Here is a 14,858-nt window from a genome sequence, read left to right as displayed (position 1 = left end):
TTCAGTTTTATCTGAGTTTAACATTAGAAAATTACAGATCATCCAGGTTTTAACATCCTGAAGGCACATTTGAAGTTTAGCTAACTGATGAGTTTCATCTGGCTTGATCGATAGATATAACTGAGTATCATCTGCATAACAATGAAAGCTTATGGAATATTTCCTGATAATATTGCCTAAAGGAAGCATATATAAAGTGAAGAGGATTGGTCCGAGGACAGATCCTTGTGGAACTCCATGACTAACTTTGGCATGCATGGAGGACTCATCGTTAACATGTACAAACTGAAATCGATCTGATAAATAGGACTTAAACCAGCTTAGAGCAGTTCCTTTAATGCCAATGAAATGTTCCAGTCTCTGTAATAGGATCTGATGGTCAATGGTATCAAATGCAGCACTAAGATCTAATCAAACCAGTACAGAGACAAGTCCTTTGTCAGACAAGTCTGATGCAATGAGGAAGTCATTAGTAATTTTCACCAGTTCTGTCTCTGTGCTATGATGGACTCACACAGCTGTTTAGCAACTGCTTTCTCCAGAACCTTAGAGAGAAATGGAAGGTTAGATATAGGTCTATAGTTGGCTAAAACATCTGGATCAAGTTTGGGCATTTTCAGAAGAGGTTTAATTACAGCTACTTTAAAGTACTGTGGTACATAGCCTGTTGATAAAGATAAATTGATCATATCTAGTATAGAAGTGCTGACTAAAGGTAAAACTTCTTTAAGCAGCCTAGTCGGGATGGGGTCTAAAAGGCAGGTTGATGGTTTAGATGAAGAAATTATTGAAGATTGAGGGAAGCAAAACAGTCTAAACATATATCTGGTTCTACAGTTGTTTTTAAGGTTCCTGAGTTTAGAGATAAGTTGGTGCCAGTTGAGGGCAGGTCTTGGTGAATTTTGTTTCTAATAGTTAGAATTTTATCATTAAAGAAGCTCATGAAGTCGTAATTACTGAGAGCTATGGGAATACTTGGCTCAATAGAGCTGTGACTCTCTGTCAGCCTGGCTACAGTGCTGAAAAGAAACCTGGTGTTGTTCCTATTTTCCTCTATTAATGACGAGTAGTACGCTGCTCTGCGTAGTACGCTGCTATGTGATTGAAGAATGAAAGAATCATAACAAAATGTAGTTTACATAAATATGAAATACTGAACAGCGTTGTATGGAATAGATACTAAATGTATCGTCAGCATACGATGATATAATGAAGTTTATCTTAGATTTTACACAGTTTTTGTCTTATGACATCTATAAAGAGAGACTTCGCATTTATAATTTAGAACTGAGAAATGCAAGGCAGTCCTTCTTCTCTGACATCATCACCAAAAACACTAATAATGCACGTGCCCTGTTTGCTACTGTCAACAGGCTAACCAACCCTCCTGTGTCTGTAGCCTCTGGACTTCTATCCACCAGGGCCTGCAATGAATTTGCCACCTTCTTCACAGACAAAATTCAAACAATTAGACAAGCAATCAGTGCTTCCATATCAGTTACAGGATTTGTCTTGTCCCTGTGTCCACTTAAAAACAATTTATATAGTATGACACAATTTGATTCTATTAACCATAAAAACCTGGAGGACATAATACAACATCTGAAATCCTCTTCATGGTGCCTTGATATAGGTTTTTTCAAAAATGTTTCTAAATATATGGCTTCAGATCTACTACAAATTGTCAACATGTCTCTCCTCTCAGGTTTTTTCCCACAGGCCCTGAAAACTGCAGTCATTAAGCCACTCTTAAAAAAGAGCAATCTGGACAGTTCACTAATGAGCAATTACAGGCCCATATCAAATCTCCCATTTTTAAGTAAAGTCATTGAAAAGGCTGTTTTTCAACAGCTTAGTGCATTCTTGGCACCAAATAACTGTTTTGATGTCTTCCAGTCAGGATTTCGACCACACCACAGCCCTGAGACGGCTCTTGTTAAGGTCTTCAATGACATCCATTTAAACACTGACAGTGGCAGAATTTCAGTCTTATTATTATCTCAGTGCTGCATTCGACAAGGTCGACCACAACATATTACTAGGCAGACTTGAAAAGTGGGTTGGACTTTCTGGCACAGTACTAAAATTGTTTGAATCCTACTTAAAGGACAGGGACTACTTTGTGTCTATAGGTAATCACACATCTGAGCTGAAAAAAATGACAAAATGAAAAAATGGAATTCCCCAAGGCTCCATTCTGGGGCCCCTTTTGTTTAACATTTACATGCTTCCACTGGCTCAGATTATGAAAAACAGCAAAATAGGTTACCATAATTATGCAGATGACACACAGATTTACATAACCATTTCACCAGGGGACTATGATCCCATACAAGTGCTGAGTAATTGTATTGAGCAGGTTAATGGCTGGATGTGCCAGAATTTTCTTCAATTGAACAAAGACAAAACTGAAGTTATTGTTTTTGGAGCCAGGGAAACGACTGAAAGTCAGCGCTCGACTTTAATCTGTAATGATAAAAACCACAAATCAAGCCAGAAATCTTGGTGTGGTCATGGACTCAGACCTGGATTTGAGGAGCCACATTAAGACAAGTCAGCCTACTATCACCTGAAGAATATATCATGGATTAAAGGACTTATGTCTCATGTATCCATGCATTTATCTTCAGTCGAGTCGACTACTGTAACAGTGTCCTAACAGGGCTCACTAAGAAATCCATCAGACAGCTGATTCAGAACGCTGCTGCTCGAGTCCTCACTAAGACCAAAAAAGATCACATCACTCCAGTTCTAAGGTCTTTACATTGGCTTCCTGTATGTCAAAGAATTGAAAATCCTGCTGTTAGTTTATAAAGCACCAAATGGCCAAAATACATTTCTGATCTTCTGCTTCGTTACGAACCATCCAGAACTCTCAGGCCGTCTGGGGCAGGTCTGCTTTCTGTCCCCAGAGTCAAAACTAAAAAAAGAGAAGCAGCGTTCAGACTGAGGGAGGTTTTTGTATGACCCTTTTTCACTGTGTGAACAAAAGTTGACTGTTGATGTTATGTCGACCCTGACAGTAGTAAACTGCTACATCTTCAGTCTGGACTCCACTAATGGCAAAATTAAAATCAGTGTCTGATCCACTGCCTGTAAAACGATTTGGGATCCCTGATGGTCGACGTTTAGCATAGTAAATTAACAGTTTAGGAGTTTCTCCTTCTTTCTGTTGGTACCATTCCACAGAGTCAGAATTAATAACAGTCTGACTGATTTTACATCTGATGGAGACGGAGCCTCCCAGAGCAGAGCTCACTGCTCCAGGCTGAGTCACTGTGACCTGGCCTCTGGACTCTGAGGATACAGAGACAAAAACATAAAGCAGCATCATGGTTTTGTGGGCTTCATTTCAGAGGGACGGATGTTCATAGAGGAGAGGAGTTTGATTCTCTGGACTTTACCTGTGAAGCAGCAGCAGAGGAGAGTCCAGATGAGGACGCAGATCAAAGTCATGTTTTTGATGAGGAGGATTTCTGTGGCTTCTGTTGTCATGAAGGACAGCTGTCAGTCATCCAGTGTTCAACTCTCAGGACTATAAACTCTCCCAGAGCACTGGAGCATGGTGCTGCTGATGCAAAGTGGCTCTCTATGGAAATGCTCTGACTGACTCCAGCAGGATATTGGATTACTCTGATGATGCTGTTTATCAATGGATCAATCAGTTTGTCACTTTATTGATTAGGGAATTTTCAAACCCTATTTTACATGATTTGGGGTTTATTTTTCTGGACATATAGACAGTATCCAACTGCATCATCTCTCATTAAACTGTATTGCTACAGAAATTACCATCAATTTATGTTAAAGTTAATATATATAAAAATAAAAAATTGAGTGGAAATTTATTGGCTATTGTTATTTTTCATGTCAGCTGAAAAAAAGTACCATCAGAGACTATTTTTGTTGAGTTTGTTTGTGTCAAAGTCAGAGAGCCGTGTCTCTCTACAGTGAGAGGTTTTTGTACGGCAGCTCAATGAGTTTGTATCACTGTGGTGGACTTTTGGTGGAGGAACCAGACTGGAGGTTAACTGTAAGTACATTTGACTCCTTTCATATCCCAAATTTTAAATGTATTCTAATTGAAATTCATAGCTGTAGATATAACTAAAATGTTTAGCCTGATAAAGTAAATTTGCAACAATTCCTGAAGGTTTCACAGTGTCGTTAACCAGACAACAATCAACTCTAATTAAATATTGTGTTGCACTTAAACTTTAAGTTTAATTTTGTACATTTTTATCAGATTATTGTAAAAACAAAACAAAAAAACAACCGTGTATCACTCTGTAAGAAAAAAAAGTTTCATTCCAACTCAATAAATCTACCAAAGATTTTGTTCAGTGTTAAATGTGCATGTTACTTGATCCTTCTGCCAGACTCATGATTAAAGCCATTTAACATATTTTAGTGAGAATTGTTTGAGTTTGAAAAGTTGTTTAGTCATTAACAAAATTCCTTTGAATGTTTTAGTAATGACGCCAGACTGTTCAGTGATGATTCTGTTTAAATGCAGAGAACAAACACATTATCATTTATAAATGTAATTTATGAGGTTTTTGATTGAGACAAAAATATTTTAGAATGTTTAAACAATAAAATCTTTAGGGAATCAAGACTATTTAAAACTTAAAAAATAAAACTTCTTTTCAAAATGTAACTGTACACCCGAGTAAAAGTGTGTCAGTTTTAACATTTTATCTTTAGTACTGAAACCTGTCTGCTGTCATGGTTCAGCAGTGATGACAGTCTGTTGCCATGGTTACTGAGTTCAGAGAGGGAAGTGAAACATTTGAATTCCGTTTCATCCAGTCCAAGGAAGACCAACATAAACTAGCAGCCCCCCTTAACTGCAACCAACAATTCGATAGAGCTCTTATTAACTTTGTTAAATTCTCTCTCTGCAGTGGGTCGAGTCGCCCCCACCCTGACGGTGCTGCCCCCCTCCAGTGAGGAGCTGCAGCAGGGGAAGGCCACGCTCATGTGCCTGGCCAACAAGGGCTTCCCCTCAGACTGGAGTCTGGCCTGGAAGGTGGACGGCAGCAGCAGCAGCAGCAGCAGCTGGGAGGAGAGCAGGAGCCTCGGGGTGCTGGAGAAGGACGGCCGCTACAGCTGGAGCAGCACCCTGAGGCTCCCTGCAGACCAGTGGAGGAAGGTGGGCTCTGTGACCTGTGAGGCCACCCAGGGCTCCCAGGCTCCGCTCTCAGAGACACTGAGGAGAGACCAGTGTTCCCAGTCCTGACCTGACTCACTGGGACTTTGATATTGGCTTTATTCTGCCACAGCTCTCAGTCTCTCTGTAACGCTTCCTCTCTCTTTTTCCCTCACTTTATGGCAGCAAAATAATTTCAGTTTTGAAGTGTAATTTCTTTTTGCATTCAGTAATGTTTAAATTCTCAGAATACTTTAACAATAAAGATGTAATGATCAAACAAGTTGTGTTGAGCATATTATTATAAGTATGACGGCTGGTTCAAGTGATCACAGAAGATCCATTATGTACACTAAGACTGAGGTTGTATCAGGGAAAAAATGCATTAATTTTATAATGGTAGCTGACTGTTTTAGAAAGAAATGATTGGCTCATTTAATGCACATCCATCTTTTCAGATACTCAGTTTAAAGCTGGAGAGTGTGAAGAGTGATAAAATACTTTAATTACTGACCAGATTGTGTAATAAAAGAAGGAAAGATGTGGTTGTGACATGTTTGGTCAGATATCATCAACATAAAATTTATCTTTATGATGAAGTGACTAGGAGCCTCTGGGATGCTGGAAAGTTTTAATGCAAAGTACAAAGAGTGATGAGTGTGCACATCATCTGGCTTTTGTAATTAAATACAGTAAGAGCTGGTTGTGTGTCTTCTGGTACTGTTTTGGACTAGTTTGAAATTTTGACTTCATGTGAGGATTTTTGTGTAAACTGAGGACAATTTGTTTACTCTCAGCCTTAAGAATTGGTTTAAGTGTAAAAGTTTGAGGTTTTCCTTAAGGTGAAGGTGAAGGTTGTGGCTTGAAATGTGTGTGTGTGTGTCCTCAGTGAAGTGTATCAGTCTCTGCAGTAGCTTCCAGCTGCAGCAGTCAGTTCAGTTTCTGTTCAGTCTGACTGAGGGAGGTTTTTGTACGACGCTTTTTCACTGTGGACACTGCCTGTTGATGTGTGCACTCTGACAGTAGTAAATTGCTGCATCATCAGTCTGGACTCCACTGATGGTCAGAGTGAAGTCAGAGTTTGATCCACTGCCTGTAAAACGACTTGAAGTCCCTGATAGTGGCCTGACAGCATCAAAAATGAGCAGTTTAGGAGTTTCTCCAGGTTTCTGTTGGTACCAGGCTAAATAGTGGTAGTTAAAAAAATATACATCCTGACTGGTCCTACATTTGATGGAGACGGAGCCTCCCAGAGCAGAGCTCACTGCTCCAGGCTGAGTCACTGTGACCTGGCCTCTGGACTCTGAGGATACAGAGACAAAAACATAAAGCAGCGTCATGGTTTTGTGGGCTTCATTTCAGAGGGACGGATGTTCATAGAGGAGAGGAGTTTGATTCTCTGGACTTTACCTGTGAAGCAGCAGCAGAGGAGAGTCCAGATGAGGAAAGCAGATCAAAGTCATGTTTTTGATGAGGAGGATTTCTGTGGCTTCTGTTGTCATGAAGGTCATCCAGTGTTCAACTCTCAGGACTATAAACTCTCCCAGAGCACTGGAGCATGGTGTTGCTGATGCAAAGTAGCTCTCTATGGAAATGCTCTGACTGACTCCAGCAGGGACTTGGATTACTCTGATGATGCTGTTTATCAATGGATGAATCCATTTGTCGTTTTACTGATTAGGGAATTTTCAAACCGTACTTTACATGATTTGGGATTTTATTTATCTGGACATATAAACAGTAACCAACTGTATCATCTCTCATTAAACTGTATTACCACAGAAATTACCATCAATTTAAGTTAAACTTAATATATAAAAATAAAAATTTGAGTGGAAATGTTTGGCTATTATTATTTTTCATGTCAGCTGAAAAAAAATGTACCATCAGAGACTATTTTTGTTGAGTTTGTTTGTGTCAAAGTCAGAGAGCCGTGTCTCTCTACAGTGAGAGGTTTTTGTACGGCGGCTCAATGAGTTTGTATCACTGTGGTGGACTTTTGGTGGAGGAACCAGACTGGAGGTTAACTGTAAGTACATTTGATTCCTTTCATATCCCAAATTTTAGATGTATTCTAATTGAAATTCATAGCTGTAGATATAACTAAAATGTTTAGCCTGATAAAGTAAATTTGCAACAATTCCTGAAGGTTTCACAGTGTCGTTAACCAGACAACAATCAACTCTAATTAAATATTGTGTTGCACTTAAACTTTAGTTTAATTTGTACATTTTTATCAGATTATTGTAAAAAACAACAAAAAAACAACAACCGTGTATCACTCTGTAAGAAAAAAAAGTTTCATTCCAACTCAATAAATCTACCACTGATTTTGTTCAGTGTTAAATGTGCATGTTACTTGATCCTTCTCCCAGACTCATGATTAAAGCCATTTAACATATTTTTGTGAGAATTGTTTGAGTTTGAAAAGTAGTTTAGTCATTAACAAAATTCATTTGAATGTTTTAGTAATGAAGCTAGACTGTTCAGTGATGATTTCTGTTTAAATGCAGAGAACAAACACATTATCATTTATAAATGTCATTTATGAGGATTTTGATTGAGACAAGAAATATTTTAGAAGAACAATAAAAGCTTCACAGTCTTCAGGAGATCAAGATTATTTGAAACTCTTAGAAAGTTTGGCAGTTTCAACTTTATTACTGAAACCCGTCTCTTTTGCCATGGTTCAGCAGTGATGCCTGTCTGTTGCCATGGTTACTGAATTTAGAGAGGGAAGTGAAACATTTAAGACCAGTTTCATCCACACTGAGGAAGACCTACAGAAACTAGTAGCCTCCCATTGCTGCATCCAACAATTTAGTTTAGTACATATAAACTTTATTTTCTCTCTCTCTGCAGTGGGTCGTCTAGTCCCCACCCTGACGGTGCTGCCCCCCTCCAGTGAGGAGCTGCAGCAGGGGAAGGCCACGCTCATGTGCCTGGCCAACAAGGGCTTCCCTCAGACTGGAGTCTGGCCTGGAAGGTGGACGGCAGCAGCAGCAGCAGCAGCTGGGAGGAGAGCAGGAGCCCCGGGGTGCTGGAGAAGGACGGCCGCTACAGCTGGAGCAGCACCCTGAGGCTCCCTGCAGACCAGTGGAGGAAGGTGGGCTCTGTGACCTGTGAGGCCACCCAGGGCTCCCAGGCTCCGCTCTCAGAGACACTGAGGAGAGACCAGTGTTCCCAGTTCTGACCTGATTCACTGGGACATTGATACTGATTTTAATCTGCCACAGCTCTCAGTCTCCCTGTAACGCTTCCTCTCTCTTTTTCCCTCACTTTATGGCAGCAAAATCATTTCAGTTTTGAAGTGTAACTTCTTTTTGCATTCAGTAATGTTTAAATTCTCAGTATACTTTAACAATAAAGACGTAATGATCAACCAAGTTGTGTTGAGCATATTATTATAAGAATGACGGCTGTCTCAATGGATCACAGAAGATACATAATGTCCATTGAGACTGAGGTTGTATCAGGGAAAAAATGCATTGATTTTATAATGGTAGCTGACTGTTTTAGAAAGAAATGATTGACTCATGTAATGCACATCCATCTTTTCAGATACTCTAGTATTTCTCTCAGTAAGGGGACGTACTTGAGCTTAACTGCTCTCTTAAAGTTTACTGAAAAGAAAATTCCTTCAAATACTAACCAGATTGTGTAATAAAAGAAGGCAAGACGGTGGCTGTGACATGTATAGTCAGATATCATCAACATACAAATAGATTTTTAAGCTGAATAAACTATGAGGCTCTGGGATCCTGGAAGCCTTTACAAAGTACAAAGAGTGATGAACGTGCACATTATCTAGTTATGGTATTAAAATGCAGTAAGAACTGGTTGTGTGTCTTCTGGTGCATTTTGGGACCAGTTTGAAACAGAGATGGGGCCTCAAGTTAGATACTTGGACTCGAGTGCGACTTAAGTCGCACACACAGTGACTTGAGACTCAACTTGATACTCGTCCTGAAAAGACTTCAGACTTGACTCGGACTCGAAGCGTGGGACTCGTGAACAATGTTTTTATTTTAGGAAACTTCTGACGAGTGTGTCTTTATTCCCTCTCTCCGTTACCTATAACCTGCCTAAGTAACATGTAGCATCTGCTGCGTGTGGCCACATGTGAGACAGAACAACAAACTGCGGCAGCTGCTGTGCCATTCATCATAAACTTTGGCTTTAAAATTTCATACAACAAGACCCAAACAAAGAAGCGCTGAACGTAAATAGGTTAGTAATCTGTGGTGAGTAAACACCACCAGCTCAGCATTTGCCAAGTAACGTTAGCTTGCTTCTTGCTTCAGCTACGACCTACGAGAGGTTTACTCCGACTGTCGTTCATTATGATAAGATGAATGAGCGTTTGTTTACTTGCCAAACTTGTGGTGGTCGATTAATGTAATTATTACGTCCCGCTGGCTGCCATCACGTTAGTTATTACCGTTGGCTGGAAAGAAGTTACAGGTTTATTGTTGATCATGTAACCTGACAGTTTTATTTAGTTATAATGTTACACTGGTTTGAGAGTCTGGGGGATGTGTTGACTTACAGTAGTTTAAGCTGCCATTGATTGCATTGCACATTACATGGTTGTGTTCTGTAAGTTAAAAACTGGATACAGCTTTATGGTTGACCGTTGTTTGATTTTGTTAACTTTACACTGGGTTTGATAGTCAAACAGGGTTTGTTATAAGCTTATAATAAGTCATCAATTGAAGACACATTGTCTATTAGGTTACATGGTTGTGCTCTGTAAGTTAAAAGCAGGCTACAGGCTTATTGCTGATTATGCAACATGACAGTTTTTACAGTATTTAATAAGCCGTCAATAATTGCATTGCACATTATATAGTTGTGCTCTGTAAATTAAAAACAGGTTACAGTTACAGTATTCCTTATAGCTATGCAGTTTTATAAGCAACCTTGAACGCAGCAGGTGATATAACATTCGTATTAACCACGAGAGACTTGAGACTTGACTTGGACTCTAGCTCAAAGACTTCAAAGACTGAGCATCTCTGGTTTTAAATTTCGACTTCATTTAAATTTTTGTGCAAAGTGAGAACATTTTGTTTACTCTTAGCTTTAAGAATTGATTGTAGTGTCAATGTTAGATATTTTGCTTAAGGTAAAGGTGAAGGTTGTGGCTTGAAATGTGTGTGTGTGTGTGTAAGTGAAATGTATCAGTCTCTGCAGTAGCTTCCAGCTGCAGCAGTCAGTTCAGTTTCTGTTCAGTCGACTGAGGGAGGTTTTTGTACGACGCTTTTTCACTGTGTGAACAAATACTGACTGTTGATGTTATGTCGACCGTGACAGTAATAAACTGCTGCATCTTCAGTCTGGACTCCACTTATGGTCAGAGTGAAATCAGTGTTTGATCCACTGCCTGAAAAACGACCTGGAATCCCTGATGCTCGACGATTTGACCAGTAAATGAGCAGTTTAGGAGATTCTCCATCTTTCTGTTGGAACCATTCCACAGAGTCAGAATTAATAACAGTCTGACTTATTTTACATCTGATGGAGACGGAGCCTCCCACAGCAGAGCTCACTGCTCCAGGCTGAGTCACTGTGACCTGGCCTCTGGACTCTGAGGATACAGAGACAAAAACATAAAGCAGCATCATGGTTTTGTGGGCTTCATTTCAGAGGGACGGATGTTCATAGAGGAGAGGAGTTTGATTCTCTGGACTTTACCTGTGAAGCAGCAGCAAAGGAGAGTCCAGATGAGGACACAGATCAAAGTCATGTTTTTGATGAGGAGGATTTCTGTGGCTTCTGTTGTCATGAAGGACAGCTGTCAGTCATCCAGTGTTCAACTCTCAGGACTATAAACTCTCCCAGAGCACTGGAGCATGGTGCTGCTGATGCAAAGTGGCTCTCTATGGAAATGCTCTGACTGACTCCAACAGGGACTTGGATTACTCTGGTGATGCTGTTTATCAATGGATGACTCAGTTTGTCAAAGTATTGATTAGGGAATGTATCAGTGCTCATTTGTAAGTGGCTTTGTCTTGAGTTTGATTTTCTTCCATTTTTGTAAATTCCCCCAAATACACTACCACATAAATGAACATCACTGTGGGACAAAATAGGGATATGATTTTTTTAATTTATCATTATTTGTTACATTTGTGAGGATGAATTGGAGATTTTTTCAGTAGAACTTTCTTATTTCCTTGGTTTTACAGAGAGAGAGATCTTTCACATTTCACCAAACAAAGGTTGAATACATATTCATTATTTGTGAATAGTTTTTTGAAAAACTTTATCCACTTGATATTTAAACTGGTTAAACTGGGAAAATGTTTGTGAGTTTGTTTGTGTCAAAGTCAGAGAGCCATGTCTCTCTACAGAGAGAGGTTTCTGTACAGCGGCTCAATGAGTTTGTATCACTGTGGTGGACTTGTGTTGTCGGAACCAGTAATCCACATTTTGTATGTAATGTAATTGAATTTCATAGTTGTAGATAAAATATTTAGTCTGATATAGTAAGTTTGCCAGAATTCCTGAAGGTTTCACACTGTCATTAATGAGAATAAAACTTAAACTAACTAAAGTTTAACATAAACTTTCTACATTCTCATCAGATTATTAAAAAACAAAACTAACCTTAAAGTGTTAATAGCACATTTCCAGCTCAAGAACTCTGCCAACAAGTTTTAATTCAGTGTTTAATGAGTATGTTTCTCAACCTTTATCCCAGACTACTGAGTTAATATTATTCATTTGAATGTTTCAGTAATGAAGCCTGACTGTTCAGTGATGATTCCTGTTTACATGAAGAGAACAAACTCATATCTTCATTTATGATGTTTGTGTTTGAGACAAGAAATGTTTTAGATAGCTTCAGCATTTTCATCTTATGTGTAATAATTTAAATATGAACTTCTGACTTTCAGTTTGTTAACAAAGAAAATACACACTGAAATCAAAGAATGCAATTTTAACTTTTTATCTTTAGTACTGAAACCAGTCTGTTGCTGTGGTTCATCAGTGATGCCTGTCTATTGCCATAGTTACTGAGCTCTGAGAGGGAAGTGAAACCCTGAAGAACATTTTCCTTCGATGAACAAGAACTAACAGGATGGACTTTAGTTTAGCTCATATAAACATTATAAATCTCTCTCTCTGCAGTGGGTCGAGTCTTCCCCACCCTGAGGGTGAGGGTGTGTTCTAACTCCTTTCTACCAGAACCAGCATCAATTTTTAAACAATTTGACCTACAGCAGCTCGTCTGTTGGATCAGACCACACAAGCCAGCCTTCGCTCCCCACATGCATCAATGAACCTTGGCTGCCCATGACCCTGTCCCTGGTTTAATGCTTTATTTCCATGGACCACTTTTGATAGGTACTAACCACTGCAGACCGTTTTGGAGATGTTCTGACCCAGTTGTATGGCCATCAAAATTGGGCCCTTATCAAAGTAGCTCAAATACTTACCCCTGCCTATTTTTCCTGCTTCTAACATTTCAACTATGAGGACACAATGTTCACTTGCTTCCTAATATTTCTGATTCTCTGACAGCTGCCATGATAATGAGATCATCAGTGTTATTGACTTCCCCTGTCAGTGCTCATGATGTCATGGCTGATCGTGTAATTATAAAGATCAATTCAGTTGTGTAGCTGTCTTAACTGAAAACATTTAAATTAATGAACTCCACAAAGAGTGAATCTGCCTCTGTGTCAGATTAATAGGATATTATAATGTCACAGACTTAGAATAACAACAATGGTTACTTTTTGTAATTTTCCTGAGTGTAGTGTTATGTGTACAGTTGCAAACCAACACTGCCCTCTTGTGGAATTCTTATGGTACTACACAAGTGTTGAGGTCACTAATGTAGGTTTTTCCCTAAGGAGTTATTTATACGTAAGGTAAAGGTAAGGGACTTTATTGTCACATACACATACATGTTGTGAAATTCATTCTCTGCATTTAACCCATCCGTCAAGGGAGCAGTGGTTAGCTGCTGTGCAGCGCCCAGGGACCAACTCCAGATCTTTATCAGTCTGGTCAATGGCACTGTCTAAAGAACCTAACATGTTTGTTGATGGTGGGGAAACAGGAGCACCCGGAGGAAACCCACGCAGACACGGGGAGAACGTGCAAAGTCCACACAGAAAGGCCCGGGAAGACCGGGGTTTGAACCTGGAACCTTACTGCTATGAGGAAACAATTCAAAACATTGACAAATAAAACTTAACTGCTTCATATTATGTAGCAGAGCTGGAGCAGCACCCTGAGGCTCCCTGCAGACCAGTGGAGGAAGATGGGCTCTGTGACCTGTGAGGCCACCCAGGGCTCCCAGACTCTGGTCTCAGAGACACTGAGGAGAGACCAGTGTTCCCAGTCCTGACCTGACTCAATGGGACTGCTCTCAGTCTGCAATCTGGAATCAGTCTCTCTCTTTCTGTCATCAGACTAACTTCACATGATTCAACTTCAGATAGTGATATTTTTACTGTTGTAATAATGCTGCTGATGCTGTTGATGCTTTAAGACAATAAAGATAATTTTTCTCTCAATCAAATGTTTTTCATGGATGTGTTTGTTGTTCATGTCAGAGTAAGATTTTGTCTTTTCTGGTGATGACAATATGTGAATGAAGAATGAAAGGAGGCAGACTTCACTAAATTATATCAAAACGTTATTTACATACATCTGCATTGCTCAATACAATTTAATGTATTGTCAGCATACAACGATGTCACACACTTCTTAACTTAGATTTGCATATTTGCTTAAGCAAAACAACAAACACCAAAACAACACCACTAATGAGTTATTATTTACATACTGCATTACATTTTCATTGCAGCGATCACTGGCATTAATGTTTTCAACCGATTACCTGCATTATGACCAGAGACTGGGGAAGTAAATAACCCTGATAAACTCGTTACTATGACACCTGTCAGGGGGTTGTATATATTAGGCAGGACAAGAACAATGTGTCCTCGTAGTTGATGTGTTAGAAGCAGCAAAAATGGACAAGAGTAAGGATCTTTGACAAGGGTCAAATTTTGATGGTTAGACGACTGGGTCAGAGCATCTCCAAAATGGTCTGCCATGGTCAGTGCCTATCAAAAGTGATCCAAGGAAGGACTTTTCCTTTGAACTGGTGACAGGGTCATGGGCAGCCAAGGTTCACTGATGAACATGGGAGGTGAAGGCTGGTCCGTCTGGTCCAACAGACAAGCCACTGTAGGTCACACTGCCGAAAAAGTAGATGCCTCAACGGGTCAGGGCTGTTTTGGTGGCAAAAGCGAGACAAACATTAGGACCAGCAGGTGGTCCCAATGTTATGGGCGTTTGGTGTATCTTAAGGGTTTTATCTTATTCATGTAGAAACAAATGATTACGGTTACCCTTTTTAAACAACAGTTTTGTTGTGTTCTAACATGGTTTGAGCTTTACAAGGAAATTCATCACTGACCCTTTATCTAAAAGTTTCAATTTGTATCAAACTGATATGTTAAACCTTGTCAATAATCTACAAAAGTCCGAAGATACGACATCCTGTTAACGCAAAAGATCTGTCTTTAATCCCTTTCCCACTACAGGCGCTCTTTAAAGTCTTCCTCAGTTGCTTAGTAGCTCAAAAAAAAGAAAAGAAAAGAAAACATGGGCTTATTACCACTTACAGGTACTTTGTGGTGTTTTATTCATGTTTGTCCTCAGAATCAGCACCTCAGTA

This window comes from Micropterus salmoides, unplaced genomic scaffold, assembly GCF_014851395.1.
Source record: "Micropterus salmoides isolate LMB-PRFRI ecotype aquatic unplaced genomic scaffold, ASM1485139v1 Ms_hic_scaffold_17, whole genome shotgun sequence".
Lineage (NCBI taxonomy): Eukaryota > Metazoa > Chordata > Actinopteri > Centrarchiformes > Centrarchidae > Micropterus > Micropterus salmoides.
This window is presented reverse-complemented; position numbering follows the sequence as displayed.